The sequence below is a fragment of the Oncorhynchus nerka genome, linkage group LG11 (assembly GCF_034236695.1).
Source record: "Oncorhynchus nerka isolate Pitt River linkage group LG11, Oner_Uvic_2.0, whole genome shotgun sequence".
Lineage (NCBI taxonomy): Eukaryota > Metazoa > Chordata > Actinopteri > Salmoniformes > Salmonidae > Oncorhynchus > Oncorhynchus nerka.
This window is the reverse complement of record NC_088406.1, coordinates 60834319-60855690: the sequence shown is the minus strand read 5'-3', so window position 1 is coordinate 60855690 and position 21372 is coordinate 60834319.

The window sequence follows — 21372 nt, the reverse complement described above, 5'->3', positions numbered from 1 at the left end:
TATTTCAACCCGCATCCGTTGCTGAAAATCGAGCACACAGCCACGCAATCTCCATAAACAAACATTGGCAGTAGAACAGCCTTACTGAAGAGCTCAGTGACCTTCAACGTGGCACTGTCATAGGACGCCACCTTTCCAACAAGTCAATTCGTCAAATTTCTGCCCTGCTAGAGCTGCCCCGGTCAACTGTAATTGCTGTTATTGTGAAGTGGAAACATCTACAAGCAACAAGCTGCAAAGTGATAGGCCACACAAGCTCACAGATTGGGTCCGCCGAGAGCTGACGCACAAAGCACGTAAGAATAATCTGTCCTCGGTTGCAACACTCACTACTGAGTTCCACTAGTGAGTGTTGCAGTTGTACTGACATCTGGAAGCAATGTCAGCACAATAACTGTTAGTCTGGAGCTTGATGAAATAGGTTTCCACGCCAGAGCAGCCGCACACAAGTCTAAAAATCCATGCGCAATGACAAGCGTCGGCTGGAGTAGTGTAAAGCTCGCCGTCATTGGACTCTGGAAAGGTGGAAACGCATTCTCTGGAGTGATGAATCGTCCTTCACCATCTGGCATTCCGACAGAAGAACCTGGGTTTGGCGGATGCCAGGAGAACACCACCTGCCCGAATGCATAGTGTCAACTGTAAAGTTTGGTGGAGAGGAATAATGGTCTAGGGCTGTTTTTCATGTTCGGGCTCCTAAGTCCCAGTGAAGGGAAATCTTAACGCTACTGCATACAATGGCATTTTATACAATTCTGAGCTTACAACTTTGTGGCAACAGTTTGGGGAAGGCCCTTTCCTGTTTCAACATAACAATGCCCCCATGCACAAATCGGGTCCATACAGAAATGGTTTGACGAAATCGGAGTGGAAGAACCTAACTGGCCTGCACAGAGCCCTGACCTCAACCCCATCGAACACCTTTGGGATGAATTTGGGATGAACACGAGCCAGGCCTAATCGCCCAACATTAGTGTCCAACCTCACTAATGCTCTTGTGGCTGACTGGAAGAAATCCCTGCAGCAATGTTCCAACATCTAGTGGAAAGTCTTCCCAGAAGAGTGGAGGCTGTTATAGCAGCAAAAGGGGGAACAACTCCATATTAGATGTATGAGATGTTCAACAAACAGGTGTCCACATACCTGTGTCCGTGTAATATACTATTGTTACTATCAATATATCAATAGTATAAATATTCCAAAAGGTTTTTTAAGCTTTCGCATGAGACTCATCTCTCACTTATTGAAAAAAGCCCAACCCCAACCAAAAATAAATACAAAGGAGGTCAGGGCACCTGGACAAGTACTAAACCGGCCCTACACACACACACACACACACACACAGAGAGAGAGAGAAAACATGTACACACACACTCTTCAGGGCCTATGACCGACCTCTGTTGTATTGGAGAAAATGGGGAGCAGCAACTGCATGAAGTTACCGTGGGACCAAGGTAAACAAAAGCCATTTTTCTCACTTCCAAGCTATGAACAGCTACTGCATTTTTGCTTGGTAGAGCAGTATACTAAGTTACATATATGCCAGGTTGACGGCGAGACGTGTCCCAGCTCTCTTCTAGATATAACCTCTGATTATTCTTATCTCTAGATACATCCATTACAGCTGCGTGAAAGCCTGACCGTGTCGTAATGGGGCCTGATTGCTCCCCATTTGCAGGAAATGGACATAATTTTGATGCCCCAATTACTTGCTCTCACACTGGGTGTGACGGGCAGCGAAGAGATGCTTCCTGTAATTTGATGGCCTAATTAATTGTTTTGCTCGTTGCGTGCCGCAGGGATTTCAGACGAGTGCGGGTGTGCGGTTTTATTCAATCCGGACGTGAACTCCTCCACAGTCAATCTGCTGTATCTGCCAGGGTCTGGCTAGCTCATCCAATGTTTATACAACCCAAATGAAAACTAGCCCGGTTGTTGTTAGGCTGTTTGTTGATGCAGTCAAACGAGAGGTATGACTGACCGCTGAACAGTCATTCTCAAAACTATGAACGTGCTGCAGGCCAGCTCACGTCAGCGAAATCACTCCAAACACTCGGTGAACCTACATGACTACATGGCAATATATATATGTGGTCTGCTGTACCTCTATTGGCAGATCATGACACTTGCAACGCGATTTGCGATTCGAATCTCAAGAACACCCATATGTAAAATGCACGCGTGACTGTTAGTCGCTTTGGATAAAAGCATCTGCTAAATGGCATATATTATATTATCTGAAATTAAACCCAAATGGGGATCAGTTTTGGAGAAGCATGTTTTATTCCACTTCGTCCGACAATTTGTACATCTGCTCCATTGATGGGAATAGCAAATGTGTTATGATGCTGCTGGTCCAGGCCCGGCACATTCAAGGGCTACCACTTCATGGCTAATTGAAGGCAGCTGCTTTTGTTGGTTTTATTAAAGGACTAGATCATGATGTTGAAGTATATGATTTTAAACCACGGTTGGCTCACCATCTCTGTGCATTAATCGTCACTCGGCGTCTCTACTGGGAGTTGCGTTTTTTATTATCTGATCTAGTAATCATTCTGAAGGTTGTAATATAGACTTCATACAATTACCAGGCTTTGAAAAAGACCACATCCTCGTTTCCTTGCTGCCGAGATGATGTGAACATGCACAGAAAAGGGAATCTCGCTGCATAAAAGTAACAAATATACAATACTTTTTTCAGTGCTGTACTTGAGTAGCTGTTGTGTCTATATTGACCTTGTCTATTCAAATTCCAATGAGAGGTTCTGCTTTTCGTGCTCCTTTTTTGATGGCGTTCCACCTAGCTGTTTTAACTCAGCCTGCTACTGCTTCACTTAAATGAGTGTATCGTCATTGTTCATGTGTAAATGAACAATTACTAGTGCCTCATTGTTTGAATAAAAACACTTGCCCTAGGTTTATTCAAATACAAGTATCCATTTTTGATTATCGCCATTTCAGAATGGTAAATACTGCTGTTTTAACTCTGCTAAAGTGATTATACTCTCATCATCGGTGTGTGAACACTACGTACTCCAATAATGTCTAAATAAAAAAATCCTCCCCTGGGTTTGGAAAAGAGGCACAGAGACATATAAATATATAAAAACGCAGCAACCTTTCAAACGGGTTAGCATATTTGAATAAAGACCATTGTACTTTTGCTGGACATGACCAGTAGGTTTCAAAAAGAGATTAGGAACTGGAGTTACCACAGACCTGCACTAACACTCTGTGATCCCTTCTCCTCCATTTAAATTGAAGTGGAAAGTCAAATTCGTATTCATCAAGCTGCCGTGGAAGGAAGCGCAAGGTTACGCTGACCGAGGCATGCACGCACGAGCACACACACACACACGCACGTGCACACACACACGTAAAGACACAAACACACACGCAATCGAATGAAGCATGTTAGCATGTCGGCCTGACGTGACATTAAAACTGTTGGATATGGAAAATCATGAGACAATACTCTCACTCAGACACTTATCTGAAAATGCTCTCCCACCGAGACATCTCATAGACACATCCCAAATGACAACCTACTCACTATTTAGTGCAATACTTTTGTGCAGAGCCCTATGGAGAATTAGTATGCCATTTGGAATGCAGGCATTGTCAAGGAGTGATTACGAGTCAGAGGGAAGTCAGACATACAGTACCAATAGTATCGACTACCTATAATTCAATGTGTATCAAACAATGTAAAATACATACTTGACAAAAAACAGACTCGTTTGATGAGAAATGACGATGTCCCTGGAAAGCATTTAGAACGTTGTGCCTGCATCCAAATGGCACCCAATTCCCTTTGAAGTACACTACTTTTGACCAGAGCTCTATGGGCTGTACTCTACATAAGTAATACTGTAGGGTGCCATTAGGGACATACACAGTACAACGTAATGCGTATGATGTACGAATGTACAGTATTTTGCCTGTAATGTAATTTGCTCATTGGAATAACGTTCCTGTCGGTTGCGCTCAGAGCCTCCTTGATGTTGATGTCACTCAGTGCACTTTGTCAGTTTGGTATTGAGTATGTGTCCATCAGTCTATCTCAGCTAATCTGTAAGCAAGGCACGAGGGAGTGAGTCACACAGAAACACACACACACACACGTTTTACTCTCCTTGTGGGGACCAAAACATTTATTCCCATTCAAAATCCGAATTTACCTAACCGTTAACCTAACCCTTAACCTAAACCTAACTTCCATGCACGCTTCGAGGCAAGCAACAATAAACCATGCATGGGAGCACCAGTTGTTCTGGACGACAGTGTGATCTTGCTCTATGTAGCCGATGTGAGTACGACCTTTAAACATAACATTCACAAGGCCGCTGGGCCAGACAGATTACCAGGATGCGTACTCAGAGCAAGTGCTGACCAGTGGCAAGTGTCCTCACTTATATTTTCAACCTCTCCCTGGCCCAGTCTGTAATACCTACATGGTTCAAGCAGACCACCATAGTCCCTGTGCTCAAGAATGCGAAGGTAACCCGTTTAAATGACTATCGCCCCATAGCACTCACATCTGTAGCCATGAAATGTTTTGAAAGTCTGGTCATGGCTCACATCAACACCATCATCCAAGACATCCTGGACCCATTCCAATTTGCATACCACCCCAACAGATCCACAGATGATGCAATCACTATTGCACACCACCCTGCCCTCTCCCACCTGGACAAGAGGAACACCTCTGTGTGTTCATTGACTATAGCTCAGTGTTCCACATTATAGTGCATTCCAAGGTCATCACTAAGTTCAGGACCCTGGGACTGAACACCTCACTTTGCAACTGGATACTGGACTTCCTGACAGGCCTCCCTCAGGTGGTTAGTGTAGGCAACAACACATCCACATGCACACCCTTGACACAGGAGCCTCTCAGGGGTGTTTGCTTAGTCCCCTCCTGTACTCCCTGTTCAACATCATTAAGTTTGCTGACGACACAATGGTGGTTTGCCTGATCATGGTCGATGACCTATAGGGAGGAGCTCAGTGACCTTGCAGTGTGGTGCCAGGACAAAAAACCTCTCCCTCAACGTCAGGAAGACAAAGGAGCTGACTGTGGATCACAGGAACCTGAGATAGGGCTTAAGTGGAGAGGGTCGAGAGCTTCAAGTGTCCACATCACTAAGGAATTATCATGGTCCACACACACCGACACAGTCGTGAAGAAGGCACCATAATGCCTCTTCCCCCTCAGGAGGCTGTAAAGATTTGGGATGTACTCGCAGATCCTCAAAATATTATACAGCTGCACCATTGAGAGCATCTTGACTGATTGCATCTTCGCTTGGTATGGCAACTGCTTGGCATCCGACCGCAAGGCGCATCACTGGGGCTGAGCTCCCTACCATCCAGGACCTCTATACCAGGCGGTGTCAGAGGAAGGCCATATAAATTGTCAAATACTCCGGCCACCCAAGTCATACTGTACACTGTTCTCTCTGCTACCGCACGGCAAGCAGAACCAACACACCAGGACCCTGAACAGCTTCCAGGCCCATAAGACTGCTAAATAGTTAGTTAAATAGTTTACCAAATAGCTTCCCAGACTATCTGCATTGACCCTTTTTGACTCATCACACACGCTGCTGCTACTGTTAATTATCTATCCTGTTGCATAGATACTCTATCCCTGCCTATATGTACATATCTACTTTAATTAACTTGTACCCCTGCATGTATATAACCACGTTATCATTACTCTTTTCTTGAGTTATTATGTTTCTACTTAACTCAGTAAAAAAATAAATGTCCTCTCACTGTCAAATGCGCTTATTTTCAGCAAACTTAACGTGTAAATATTTGTATGAACATAAGACTCAACAACTGAGACATAAACTGAACAAGTTCCACAGACATGTGACTAACAGAAATGGAATAATGTGTCCTAGAAAAAAGGGGGGGTTCAAAAGTAACAGTCAGTATCTGGTGTGGCCACCAGCTGCATTAAGTACTGCAGTGCATCTCCTCCTCATCGACTGCACCAGATTTGCCAGAACTTACTGTGAGATGTTACCCCACTCTTCTACCAAGGCACCTGCAAGTTCCCAGACATTTCTGGGGGGGAATGGCCCTAGCCCTCACCCTCTGATCCAACAGGTCCCAGACCTGCTCAATGGGATTGAGGTCCGGGCACTTCGCTGACCATGGCAGAACACTGACATTCCTGTCTTGCAGGAAATCACGCACAGAACGAGCAGTATGGCTGGTGGCATTGTCATGCTGCAGGGTCATGTCAGGATGAGCCTACAGGAAGGGTACCACATGAGGGAGGAGGATGTCTTCTCTGTAACGGACAGCGTTGAGATTGCATGCAATGACAACAAGCTCAGTCCGATGATGCTGTGACACACCGCCCCAGACAATGACGGACCCTCCACCTCCAAATCGATCCCGTTCCAAAGTACAGGCCTCGGTATAATGCTTATTCCTTCGACGATAAACGCAAATCCGATCATGATCCTGATCAGACAAGACCGCGACTCGTTTGCCAGTCCTGTCTGGTCCAAAGACGGTGGGTTTGTGCCCATAGGCGACGTTGTTGCCGGTGATGTCTGGTGAGGATCTGCCTTACAACAGGCTGACAAGCACTCAGTCTAGCCTCTCTCATCCTATTGCGGACAGCCTGAGCACGGATGGAGGGTTTGTGCGTTCCTGGTGTAACTCGAGCAGTTGTTGTTGCCATCCTGTACCTGTCCCGCAGGTGTGATGTTCGGATGTACCGATCCTGTGCAGGTGTTGTTACACGTGGTCTGCCACTGCGAGGACGATCAGCTGTCCATCCTGTCTTCATGTAGTGCTGTCTTAGGCGTCTCACAGTAAGAACATTGCAATTTATTGCCCTGGCCACATCTGCAGTCCTCATACCTCCTTGCAGCATGCCTAAGGCACTAAGTTTTTATAACTGTGACCTTAATTGCCTACCGTCAGTAAGCTGTTAGTGTCTTAACGACCGTTCCACAGGTGCATGTTCATTAATTGTTTATGGTTCATTGAACAAGCATGGGAAACAGTGTTTAAACCCTTTACAATAAAGACCTGTGAAGTTATTTGGATTTTTACAAATGATCTTTTGAAAGACAGGGTCCTGAAAAAAGAGACGTATCTTTTTTTGCTGAGTTTATTAAAAAAATAAAAAAATCTCTGCATTGTTGTGAAGGGCCAGTAAGCGAGCATTCACCTGTTGCTTACGAAGCATGTGACAAATACAGGCGATTCTGTTCTTGAAGTTAGGTCTTGACAGTCGAGTGCGATACTAAGATTCGATGGCACCCTGCTTAGACAGCACCTGTATCTCCCCTGACAATCTCCAGGCATACAAGATTAACGAGGGGGCACGGGACCCCACTCGTTTTCTTTCTTCCCCCCCAAGCCCTTTCTTTCTCAGTTGTTTACTGCACGTGATTAGAGCGATTCACCTCAGCCTTACTCCTCAAACCACACCATGCCAAGGTAACTGCTGCTTTAGAGTCTTTACTGCCATCCATAGTCGCTTGTTGTATGCGTTTCACCTCCGCTTCACACCTTCAACAGGATATTGGCAAGGTTGCAGCTGCTATGTCAAATCATGTTCGACAGGAGAATCACAAGGGAAGTAAAACAAATATGATGTGTGTGTGTGTGTGTGTGTGTGCGTGCGTGTGTGTTAATCAGTGGCGGTCAGTGCCATTTAAGATGAGGGAGGACTTTTTTTAATGAGCTTGGCCTTATTTATATCACAGCACATTGGATGACTGACATTCATATTCCATTCACCCAGCTCAATGTAACATTGATAGGTTTAGGCCACTACATGATACAAAGGTCGAGATAAAAATACATTGTAATCAAGGTGACAGACATACATTCAATACGGCCTTGCACACTCTTGCCTACATCTGGCTGATCTAGGGTGTACTCATTAGTCCAACAGCAAATGAGAGTTTCTATTGGATGAATTCAGGTATGTTTATCCCGGCTTTGTTCCATTTGCCTCCGTTAAAGAAATGTTTTTCATCAGAATTGATGGAATGAATACACCTCTGTTCCCCGCAAATACAGTTCCCTTTCATAGCAGCCGCATACAAACAGCATGATCATTTGCTCATTATATAATTCCTTCTCGCATCTACGCGCTCTCCTCCTCTTACCTTTTCCCATCACTTGATGACTTCAGTGCACATTACAACAGCTGTCTGTGACCAGGTGAGAAAAGAAAACATCATACCATAACCGCTAACCACTACACACAGCCTACTTCATTGTCACCTGCTAAGCATTCGCTGTGGCATCGGCCAAGCAATCACAAGAAAACACTTGATTGTCCTGCTTTTAAAATGCTTTACTTCTTTTCCGAACCATGGCTCTCTCTTCTGACTCTGAATGTAGCATGTAGCCTCAAATGTGACTCATTGCCAGGTGCTGTGTGAGAGAAGAGTAGCAGAAAGCTGGTGGTCTCATAACTCACCATAGAAGAAAAATAGAGCCTTGTTCTCATGGCAACCAATTGAAATGCACATGCGGATCCCATTCAATTGTAAAGTTCATGGCACAGGATTTACATGTCCATTTATACCCTGCCCGTGTCCCAAATAGCACCCTATTCTCTACATTAGAGCCCATTTTTAGTAATTTAGCAAACACTCTTGACTTACACAAACAATGATGGCTAAGTGCCTTGCTCAACTTGTCAGCATTTGGGGATTAACTTTTTGGTTAATGCCCCAATGGTCTTACTGTAACTGCTAGGCTACCTGCCACCCTATGCCTGCTAAGAATTCTAGGGAGAGGGGACATTTTTGTGATCTACCCGTAATGTTTCCCTAATGTTTGAGTGTCAGTTTTCCGTTAGTTAGGGCAACATTCTGACTAAGTTAGCAAAAACATTCTGAGAACCTTTTCAGCATGTTTTGGTAATAAAGCTAGGCGAACATTGCTTTAATGTCAAGCAGAACCCATCTAGAACGTTGGCTACAATGTTCTCAGAATATACAACAATAATGTTCACATTTGTGCACACTTTTCTCAAGGTTATTAGAATATTCTATCAACGTTCCACCAAACATGCACAGAACATGGTTTCCATGTTCTCAGAACATAATATATTTATGTTCTAGACACGTTTCATGGGAACATAGCAAGAACATTCCTGTGTCCAGTTTTCTGAGGGTTAGAAGAATATTCAAACAAACTTCACATCAAACATAATACACAGAACATGGTTGCCATGTTCTCAGAATGTAACATATTCATATTCTGTTTCATAGGATTTTGCAAGAAACTTAATGTGCAGTTTTCTGAGGGTTAGGAGAACATTCTTTCAACGTCCCACCAAACATCGGTGTCATGTTCTCAGAATTTTTTATTTATTTTTATTTTTTATTTCACCTTTATTTAACCAGGTAGGCTAGTTGAGAACAAGTTCTCATTTGCAACTGCGACCTGGCCAAGATAAAGCATAGCAGTGTGAACAGACAACACAGAGTTACACATGGAGTAAACAATTAACAAGTCAATAACACAGTAGAAAAAAAAATGGGCAGTCTATATACAATGTGTGCAAAAGGCATGAGGAGGTAGGCGAATAATACAATTTTGCAGATTAACACTGGAGTGATAAATGATCAGATGGTCATGTACAGGTAGAGATATTGGTGTGCAAAAGAGCAGAAAAGTAAATAAATAAAAAACAGTATAAAAACAGTATGGGAATGAGGTAGGTGAAAATGGGTGGGCTATTTACCAATAGACTATGTACAGTTGCAGCGACCGGTTAGCTGCTCGGATAGCTGATGTTTGAAGTTGGTGAGGGAGATAAAAGTCTCCAACTTCAGCGATTTTTGCAGTTCGTTCCAGTCACAGGCAGCAGAGTACTGGAACGAAAGGCGGCCAAATGAGGTGTTGGCTTTAGGGATGATCAGTGAGATACACCTGCTGGAGCGCGTGCTACGGATGGGTGTTGCCATCGTGACCAGTGAACTGAGATAAGGCGGAGCTTTACCTAGCATGGACTTGTAGATGACCTGGAGCCAGTGGGTCTGGCGACGAATATGTAGCGAGGGCCAGCCGACTAGAGCATACAAGTCGCAGTGGTGGGTGGTATAAGGTGCTTTGGTGACAAAACGGATGGCACTGTGATAGACTGCATCCAGTTTGCTGAGAAGAGTGTTGGAAGCCATTTTGTAGATGACATCGCCGAAGTCGAGGATCGGTAGGATAGTCAGTTTTACTAGGGTAAGCTTGGCGGCGTGAGTGAAGGAGGCTTTGTTGCGGAATAGAAAGCCGACTCTTGATTTGATTTTCGATTGGAGATGTTTGATGTGAGTCTGGAAGGAGAGTTTGCAGTCTAGCCAGACACCTAGGTACTTATAGATGTCCACATATTCAAGGTCGGAACCATCCAGGGTGGTGATGCTAGTCGGGCATGCGGGTGCAGGCAGCGATCGGTTGAAAAGCATGCATTTGGTTTTACTCGCGTTTAAGAGCAGTTGGAGGCCATGGAAGGAGTGCTGTATGGCATTGAAGCTCGTTTGGAGGTTAGATAGCACAGTGTCCAATGACGGGCCGAAAGTATATAGAATGGTGTCGTCTGCGTAGAGGTGGATCAGGGAATCGCCCGCAGCAAGAGCAACATCATTGATATATACAGAGAAAAGAGTCGGCCCGAGAATTGAACCCTGTGGCACCCCCATAGAGACTGTCAGAGGACCGGACAGCATGCCCTCCGATTTGACAGACTGAACTCTGTCTGCAAAGTAATTGGTGAACCAGGCAAGGCAGTCATCCGAAAAACCGAGGTTATTGAGTCTGCCGATAAGAATATGGTGATTGACAGAGTCGAAAGCCTTGGCGAGGTCGATGAAGACGGCTGCACAGTACTGTCTTTTATCGATGGCGGTTATGATATCGTTTAGTACCTTGAGTGTGGCTGAGGTGCACCCGTGACCGGCTCGGAAACCAGATTGCACAGCGGAGAAGGTACGGTGGGATTCGAGATGGTCAGTGACCTGTTTGTTGACTTGGCTTTCGAAGACCTTAGATAGGCAGGGCAGGATGGATATAGGTCTATAGCAGTTTGGGTCCAGGGTGTCTCCCCCTTTGAAGAGGGAGATGACTGCGGCAGCTTTCCGATCCTTGGGGATCTCAGACGATATGAAAGAGAGGTTGAACAGGCTGGTAATAGGGGTTGCGACAATGGCGGCAGATAGTTTCAGAAATAGAGGGTCCAGATTGTCAAGCCCAACTGATTTGTACGGGTCCAGGTTTTGCAGCTCTTTCAGAACATCTGCTATCTGGATTTGGGTAAAGGAGAACCTGGAGAGGCTTGGGCGAGGAGCTGCGGAGGGGGCGGAGCTGTTGGCCGAGGTTGGAGTAGCCAGGCGGAAGGCATGGCCAGCCGTTGAGATGTGCTTATTGAAGTTTTCGATAATCATGGATTTATCGGTGGAGACCGTGTTACCTAGCCTCAGTGCAGTGGGCAGCTGGGAGGAGGTGCTCTTGTTCTCCATGGACTTCACAGTGTCCCAGAACTTTTTGGAGTTGGAGCTACAGGATGCAAACTTCTGCCTGAAGAAGCTGGCCTTAGCTTTCCTGACTGACTGCGTGTATTGGTTCCTGACTTCCCTGAACAGTTGCATATCACGGGGGCTATTTGATGCTATTGCAGTTCGCCACAGGATGTTTTTGTGCTGGTCGAGGGCAGTCAGGTCTGGAGTGAACCAAGGGCTGTATCTGTTCTTGGTTCTGCATTTTTTGAACGGAGCATGCTTATCTAAAATGGTGAGGAAGTTACTTTTAAAGAATGACCAGGCATCCTCAACTGACGGGATGAGGTCAATGTCCTTCCAGGATACCCGGGCCAGGCCGATTAGAAAGGCCTGCTCACAGAAGTGTTTTAGGGAGCGTTTGACAGTGATGAGGGGTGGTCGTTTGACTGCGGCTCTGTGGCGGATACAAGCAATGAGGCAGTGATCGCTGAGATCCTGGTTGAAGACAGCGGAGGTGTATTTGGAGGGCCAGTTGGTCAGGATGACGTCTATGAGGGTGCCCTTGTTTACAGAGTTAGGGTTGTACCTGGTGGGTTCCTTGATGATTTGAGTGAGATTGAGGGCATCTAGCTTACATTGTAGGACTGCCGGGGTGTTAAGCATATCCCAGTTTAGGTCACCTAACAGAACAAACTCTGAAGCTAGATGGGGGGCGATCAATTCACAAATGGTGTCCAGGGCACAGCTGGGAGCTGAGGGTGGTCGGTAGCAGGCGGCAACAGTGAGAGACTTATTTCTGGAGAGAGTAATTTTCAAAATTAGTAGTTCGAACTGTTTGGGTATGGATCTGGAAAGTATGACATTACTTTGCAGGTGTGGCAAACCTCTTCAAGGTTAGGAGCGTTTGTCACAAACTAAGTGGTAAACTGTCACCAAATCACCCAAGAATGAGAGTTCTTTCGAACAGGACAGTACCTGTGTGTTTGTTTCTCCGTCCTGGTCCACCCAGGCCGTAGGCGAGGTCAAGGATAGCAGGGTTCGGTACACGAATCGGGTTCTCGGTAGGTCCAGGTCCAAACGCCAACAGGTAAGTCCAAAACAATCCAGCTCATACACGGTAAATCCAGCCAATCTCCATAGTCTCTTTCTCTATTGTTCATAGCTCCTTCCAGCACTCTCTCTCCCTCTTCCTGGTTTTTCTTGACCCTTTATCTGTGAGTCGGCTCCACCTTCCGAGGGTTCCCCTTGCTTCTGGGACTTGTAGTTTTGGCGGTCGGACATTTTGTGATCTGTAGTTCTGACAGGGGTGGCCATTTTAGTGATCGGGCAGAGCCCGTTTATTAGTTCTGCTCTCACATATCTGCCACTTATCACTCGACCCCCTTCTTTGCCACATATCTCTCCCCTAGATCCGACCCCTAGGTCGGGCTACCGCAACAAAATATGCATGCATGCGGGATAACCCATCCGCGTTTCCCATTTCCTTCCCTGCTCTGTGTTTCAAGTCAAAATGAAACGGTTGGAGACTCAAAAACCACCGCATCACCCGAGCGTTCTTCTCTTTAGCCCTATGCATCCAGGTGAGTGGGGCATGGTCACTGATGAGGGTGAAGTGGCGCCCCAGCAGGTAGTACTTCAGGCTTTCTAGAGCCCACTTTACTGCCAGCGCCTCTTTCTCAACGACTGAGTAGTTGGTTTCCCGTGGTTCCAGCTTCCTGCTTAAAAACAGGATGGGATGTTCCACCCCTTCTACCTCTTGGGATAGCACTGCTCCCAAGCCGACCTCTGAGGCATCCGTCTGAACCACAAACTCTCTCTCAAAGTCTGGTACCACCAGCACTGGATTACAGCAGAGAGCCTCCTGTAATGTCCTAAATGCTTTGGTGGCCCTTTCATCCCATTTGACCATGTTTGGCCCTCTGGCTCTAGTCATGTCGGTAAGAGGGCGGCCACTGTGGCATAACTTGGGATGAACTTCCGGTAGTAACCGGTCAGCCCTAGGAAGGCTCGAACCTGCTTCTTATTTACTGGTTTCGGCCATTCTCTAATTGCCTTCACCTTCTTATGTTGGGGTTTGATTAACCCTCTTCCCACAGTGTATCCCAGATACTCTGTTTCCTCTAACCCCACATAACACTTGGCAGGGTTTGCCGTGAGCCCTGCCTTTCTAAGGGCGTCTAACACTGCCTGTACCCGGGGTAAGTGGGATTCCCAATCTGGGCTGTAGATCCCCACGTCATCTAAATAAGCTGCGGCGTATGCTTTGTGCGGTTTTAGGACTTTGTCCATGAGCCGTTGAAAGGTGGCTGGGGCCCCGTGTAAGCCGAATGGCATGACGGTGTATTGAAACAAACCGTCAGGTGTTGCAAAGGCTGTCTTTTCTTTGGCCCTGGGGGTCAGAGGAATTTGCCAGTACCCTTTTGTCAGATCAAGGGTCGTAATGTACCGAGCATGACCGATTTTCTCCAGTAGTTCATCTACTCGGGGCATGGGGTAGGCATCAAACTTGAGATTTCATTTACCTTCCGAAAGTCGTTACAGAACCGCAAAGACCCATCGGGCTTGGAGACCATCACAATTGGGCTAGACCACTCACTATGTGACTCTTCGACCACTCCAGCTGTCAACATTTTCTCAGTCTCTGCTCTAATCGCGGCCCGTCGAGCCTCGGGTACCCGATATGGCCTCATACTCACTTTTCTCCCTGGTAGGGAAACGATATCATGAGCCGTAACCTCAGTTCGGCCAGGTACCTCTGAAAACACATCTCTGTTTTTCTGGATCAGGGTCTTTACTTCCTGTACTTGCGCTGGGGACAGAGTGGGTGAAATATTTACTTCGGCTGTCTCCTGAATGTGTGTGGGGTATGTGACCATTAGTGTTTTCTCTCTCTCCATGCTTTTAACAGGTTTATGTGATAAATCTGTTTTCGACCTGGCTGTCGGATCCGATAATTGACCTCTCCTATTCTCTCCAGTACTTCATATGGTCCTTTCCATGTGGCTAGTAGTTTACACTCTACCGTGGGGATCAGCACTAACACCTTATCTCCCGGTTGAAATTCCCTCAGGGTAGCCTGCCGGTTATAAGTGTGCCGCTGGTGTTCCTGTGTTTGTCTCATGTGCTCTCTGACGATGGGCATGACTGTGGCTATCCTATCTTGCATTTCCGTGACGTGCTCTATGACACTAGTATACGGGGTGGATTGGTGCTCCCAGGTTTCCCGGGCGATGTCTAAGATTCCCGGGGATGCCTCCCATATACCAGCTCAAAGGGAGAAAACCCCAGCGAGGCTTGAGGAACCTCTCTAATGGCAAACATCAGATACGGCAACATGCAATCCCAGTTTTTCCCATCCTTATCGATTACCTTCCTGAGCATTGACTTCAGGGTTCGGTTGAATCTCTCAACCAGCCCGTCCGTCTGAGGATGGTAAACCGATGTCCTCAACTGTTTCACCTGCCACAGTTTACAAGGTCCGCCATAAGGCGGGACATAAAGGGGTCCCCTGGTCGGTAAGGATCTCCTTTGGAACCCCTACCCTGGTGAACAAGAGCACTAATTCCTTTGCGATATTTTTGGAAGTCATCGTCCGAAGGGGAATGGCTTCTGGGTAGCGAGTGGCATAATCTAGAATGACCAGAATGTATTGGTGCCCTCTGGCGGATTTGGGTAGTGGGCCCACTAAATCCATCGCTATCCTCTCAAATGGCGTTTCGATTATGGGGAGTGGCACTAACGGGCTTCTAAAAGCTGGTCGGGAGCTGTTAACTGGCACTCCGGGCACTCTCCACAATGCCGAGCCACTTCAGCTTGAATTCCTGGCCAGTAAAACCTCCTTACAATCCGGTCTCGGGTTTTATCGATACCAAGGTGTCCACCCAGAATGTGCCCATGAGCTAGATCCAGTACTGTCCTCCGGTACCGAGTGGGAACCAACAACTGTTCCACCACATCAACCCCTATTTTCGAGACTCTGTACACCAAACCCTTTTTCATGATGAAGTGGGGAAAACTATTAGGCATCATCCCAACATTTATGGGAGTACCATCTACGACCTGCACATCTGCTCTGGCTTGCTGCAGCGTTGGATCCTGGTTTTGGGCCGTCCCAAAATTAGTCAAGGACCCTGCCAGGTCTGCTGGTTCTAGATCGTCGTCCTCTGGATTCAGATCGACCCCAGCCCCACTAGTACTGGGCTGTTCGTTATCAGCGAGGTTTGCCACTTCATCCTCCTCCTCCCCTACTAGCACCTGTGATGTTGTCCCCTGGGAGACCTCTTTTCTTGGCTTTGGTTGAAGGCCCCATGCTTCTTCCTGCTTGGTCAGGGTTGTTGGCTTCTCAAATATGCCATTCTTGTGGCCTAACCCGCAAAGTTAGGAAAGTCTCGACCCAATATTACATCATATGGCATCTTTGGGACCACGCCGACCTCATAATCCAGCAGACCGTCCTCTGTTTGTATGCTCACTAAGGCCGTGGGGTACAGACGGGTATCCCCATGAATGCATGTAACACTGATATCCTGTCTTGTATCCAGTTTATGATTCGGCACTAGGCCTGCAACGACCAGGGTTAGCATACTGCCGGAATCCAGCAGTGCTTCAACCTCTTTCCTTCAACCTTCACCCTGCACATATGTTTGTTTCTTGATCTTTCAAGTACAGTGGTTACAACAGGACATGCATACCGTATATCATCTTCATTTTCACCAAGGTTACATTGCATTGGCTCTTCTTTAATAGGGCAGTAGGCTGCAATATGTCCTGGTTGATTACAATTGTAACAGATAATAGGGGTTCGGGGGGGAGACCCCCTCGACCCCCAGTCCCGGTTTCCGTTTTTTCCCTTAGTGTCTTGGCCTGATTCTGATTCTTTCCTCATGGCCCCACGCTGCTCTCTTCCCCCTCTAAATGTTGGGACAGCCTTACCCTGTCCACTGGTTCGCCCATGCCTGGGGAACGGGAATCTTTCCTCCTGTGCCTGCTCAGCTGTTCTTGCCGTACAATACCGTTCAACCAGGCCCACGAGATGGTCGGCGGAAAGTACCTCGTTCTGGCCAACCCATCGTCTCACTTCTTGGGGTAGACCTCGCTGAAACTGGTTGAGTACGATGGTCTCGACAATCTCGGCGGATGACCGGGTCTCTGGTCGCAACCATTTCCGTGCCAGGTGAATCAAGTCGAACATCTGTGTTCGTGGGGGTTGTCCCGGTCGGTAGGACCACTGGTGGAAGCGGTGTGCCCTCACGGTATCAGTCACTCCCAGTCTAGTCAGGATCTCTCCCTTTAGTTTATCGTAATCCTGTGCATCTTTCAACTCCAGGTCGAAATACGCTTTTTGAGCGTCCCCTGCCAGGTATGGTGCCAGAAGCCCTGCCCATTCTTCTTTCGGCCACTTCTCCCTCTCTGCCGTCCTTTCGAAGGTGGTAAGATATGCTTCCACATCATCCTGCGCTGTCATTTTTTGAAGAAAATGATTGGCCCTCCTTTGGGTATTTGCAGCTGGTAATTGAGCCCCAATTTGGTCCGCTAGCCCCTTTAGGCCTTCTCTTAACTCCCGGGTGTTTCTCTCTTGCTCTTCTGTGAGCAGCTGGTTGGTGCGGTGCTGGATCTGTAACGTGTCCTGATACATTCGCATTGCATCCTGATGAACTATTTGTTGAGCTCTAGTTGCCTCTTGTTGGGCGGCCGCCGCTTGTAACAGGGCCTGTATGGCTCCCTCCATACTCATTTTCCTGAAAAACTGTCCTAACCAAACAAAGCCAAAACACAAAAAAAAACCTGACTCCCCTTTGGAGTGCTAACTGAACATTTTTTTTTTTTCTTCTACCTAACCAGTGGTATGTTAGTCCATACCTGCATCCTCCACCACGTGTGGCAAACCTCTTCAAGGTTAGGAGCGTTTGTCACAAACTAAGTGGTAAACTGTCACCAAATCACCCAAGAATGAGAGTTCTTTCGAACAGGACAGTACCTGTGTGTTTGTTTCTCCGTCCTGGTCCACCCAGGCCGTAGGCGAGGTCAAGGATAGCAGGGTTCGGTACACGAATCGGGTTCTCGGTAGGTCCAGGTCCAAACGCCAACAGGTAAGTCCAAAACAATCCAGCTCATACACGGTAAATCCAGCCAATCTCCATAGTCTCTTTCTCTATTGTTCATAGCTCCTTCCAGCACTCTCTCTCCCTCTTCCTGGTTTTTCTTGACCCTTTATCTGTGAGTCGGCTCCACCTTCCGAGGGTTCCCCTTGCTTCTGGGACTTGTAGTTTTGGCGGTCGGACATTTTGTGATCTGTAGTTCTGACAGGGGTGGCCATTTTAGTGATCGGGCAGAGCCCGTTTATTAGTTCTGCTCTCACATATCTGCCACTTATCACTCGACCCCCTTCTTTGCCACACAGGCTATCTCTGCAGTAGACTGCAACTCTGCCCCCTTTGGCAGTTCTATCTTGACGGAAGATGTTATAGTTGGGTATGGAAATCTCTGAATTTTTGGTGGCCTTCCTGAGCCAGGATTCAGACACGGCAAGGACATCAGGGTTAGCAGAGTGTGCTAAAGCAGTGAGTAAAACAAACTTAGGGAGGAGGCTTCTGATGTTGACATGCATAAAACCAAGGCTTTTTCGATCACAGAAGTCAACAAATGAGGGTACCTGGGGACATGCAGGGCCTGGGTTTACCTCCACATCACCCGCGGAACAGAGAAGGAGTAGTATGAGGGTGCGGCTAAAGGCTATCAAAACTGGTCGCCTAGAGCGTTGGGGGCAGAGGATAAGAGGAGCAGGTTTCTGGGCATGGTAGAATATATTCAGGGCATAATGCACAGACAGGGGTATGGTGGGGTGCGGGTACAGCGGAGGTAAGCCCAGGCACTGGGTGATGATGAGAGAGGTTGTATCTCTGGACATGCTGGTTGTAATGGGTGAGGTCACCGCATGTGTGGGAGGTGGGACAAAGGAGGTAACAGGGGTATGCAGAGTGGATCTAGGGGCTCCATTGTGAACTAAAACAATGATAACTAACCTGAACAACAGTATACAAGGCATATTGACATCTGAGAGAGACATACAGCGAGGCATACAGTAATCACAGGTGTTGAATTTGGAAAGCTAGCTAAAAACAGTAGGCGAGGCTAATCCGCTAGCACAACAAACAGCAGGTAAAATGGCGTTGACTAGGCAACGGGGCCGACAGGTAAAACAAACAAGCAGAATGGAGTACCGTGATTAATGGACAGTCCAGCGTGCGTCAGCTATGTAGCCAAGAGATCAGTGTCCAGGGGGCAGCGGTGGATGGGCAGGGAAGCTGGGCTGGCGAGTGTTATCCAGGTTTTTAAAAAACTAACAATGACTAAATAGCTTGTAGCTAGTTAGCTGGTTAGCGTCTGGAGGTTCTTGAGTGTGTCATAAAAATAAAATTAAAAGTAATAGCGATTCCGTATCACATTGGGTGAGGCAGGTTTCCGGAAGGTATAAACAAATTAAAAATCAAAAAGAGATAGAAAGTAAATGGGGTCAGAGAGTGATTGGGACGCGGTGGTTCAGACGGTTAGCAGGCCTGTGCTAACAAGCTAACAGTTCGTAGGCCCGGGCTAGACAAGGTAGCAGTTAGCGGACCGGAGCTTGACAAGCTAGCCGTTAGCAGGCCGAATTAGCAAGCAGGGAGATAGCGAGGGCTAGAGAGTTAACCTTTGGGGGACGTCGCGATGGGGTGAGTCTGTTTATTCCTCTTCATGCGGTGACATCGACAGACCGGTCGTGGGCCCGGGTAATTGTAGCCCAGGAGTATGCTACAGGTGCTCTAGTACGCTAGGTGAGCTGGAGACACAGCGATTCAGAAAGCTCGCGGGCCTTGGCCAGCAGATGGATCTTTGGCGATGTCGCAGCGGAAAAGCCTGTTGAAACCACCTCGGACGATTATGTCGGCGGACCAGTCGTGATGGATCGGCAGGGCTCCGTGTCGGCAGTAGAGGGTCCAGGCCAATTGGCAAAATAGGTATTGTTGGACCTCTTCGGCTAGTCGGGAGATGGGCTTAGCTCGAGGCTAGCTCAAGGCTAACTGGTGCTTGCTCTGGGACAGACGTTAGCCAGGAGTAGCCACTCGGATTGCAGCTAGCTAGTTGCGATGATCCGGTGTAAAGGTTCAGAGCTTGCGGTAGGAATCCGGAGATGTGGTAGAGAAAAAGCAGTCTGATATGCTCTGGGTTGATGTCGCGCTGGTGTCCTAGTTAGCTTTGAAGACCGCTAGCAGTGGCTAGCTACTAGCTAGTAGCTAGTTAGCTGGCTAGCTTCTGATGAGGGTTCCGGTTCTAAAGTATAGAAAAAGCAGATCCGTACCACATTGGGTGATGCGGGTTGCAGGAGAGTATATTCAGCCTGTAGTTGGAAAGTGAGATTAAAATATGTACGAAATATATACAGAAAAAAAAAAAAAACGAGGAAAACTATATTTACACTATATTTACACCAGACAGGACGGGACAAGACAAAACACACGTCCGACTGCTACGCCATCTTGGAAAAAGGATATTAATGTTGTAGACACGTTTCTTGAGAATGTTGCAGTGTATCAGTTGTCTGATGGTCCCAAAGAGACGGTCTCTTTCTTTAGACCTCGTTGCTGTTGCCATCAAGGCCCTGATTGGTGAACTACTGATCCATCCAAAGCTCTTTTTGGTCTCTTGATATGGGATACTCACAGACAGTGTGCTTTTAACACACTTCACCAAACACGATTGCATTGTGCATGTTCATTTATAGAGTAATTATTATTCCGTATGTTTTCACTTGGGATTTAAACTCACAACTTCTTGGTTCACGGCATTCAAACCTTCCTGCTAGAGCGCAACTTCAGTGTCAGTTAGCAGTCAATTTGACTTCTCTCATCATTGATCTGATTTACTTATTGAACAATTGCAGGGATTTCTGTATAGTTGTCTAGTGTTGGTAGGGCATTTTAACCTGTTTTAATGATACTCTTGAATCATCAAGTTTTTCTTGAGTTTACTTTTAACAGAGCTGATATGTAATTCAAAAGGCATTCACCCTATTCCTTACACCTTTCAAGTATTTCAGTTATACACAAGTGCCTAGGGGGAGGGTTTAGGGTTTCTTGTGGACAGGGCCTAACTTTACTGGTCCAATAAGCACATCTCCTAGAGATATCCCTTATTGGGACAGTGGGTAGGGTGCTCGTCGTTGGTGGTCTGGGTTCAAGACCCTCTAGGGGAGTCACTCTACTCTTGCATTCTTAGCAACGTATGTTAATGTCATTATTTGGCAACAGTTACAATCTAATTCAAATGAGTTTCTCATTGAAAGAGGGGAATCGTTAGAATTCTAGACAGCATCTTGCTTTAATAGAACTCTCCATTGTAATTTCTGAAACCTACAACACATATACCATGTAGAACAAAGATGTGTCTCTGATAAGGAATCACATCATCGCTCATCATTGCAGTATCTACAGTATCTGTAACATTCCTAATTTGTTGCCAAAACATGGCCTGGGTGGTAGTGTTGCTTCTGATAGAAACATACCTAGAACATGGTGGCCATATTCTCAGGATATCAGAATTGTGTATATTTACAGTAGCATGTCTGTACTTTCTCACATTTGTCATGACACATTTTAAGCAGTGATGATGCACGTTATACCGAAACAATACACAACAGAGAGTTCCATTTCAAAGGTTTAATGTGGAAACATAGACACATTGCAACAGAATCACTTGGGACCTGTGTTGGGGGTAATATATTACTTACAGAAATGTATAACTTTCATGAGTAATGAAGTAATACAACCATAGACTGTCTTTAAATATTGTAATATTATTAGTGTAATATTATTAATATTAAAGTAACTTTTGCAATTAACCCAAATATTAC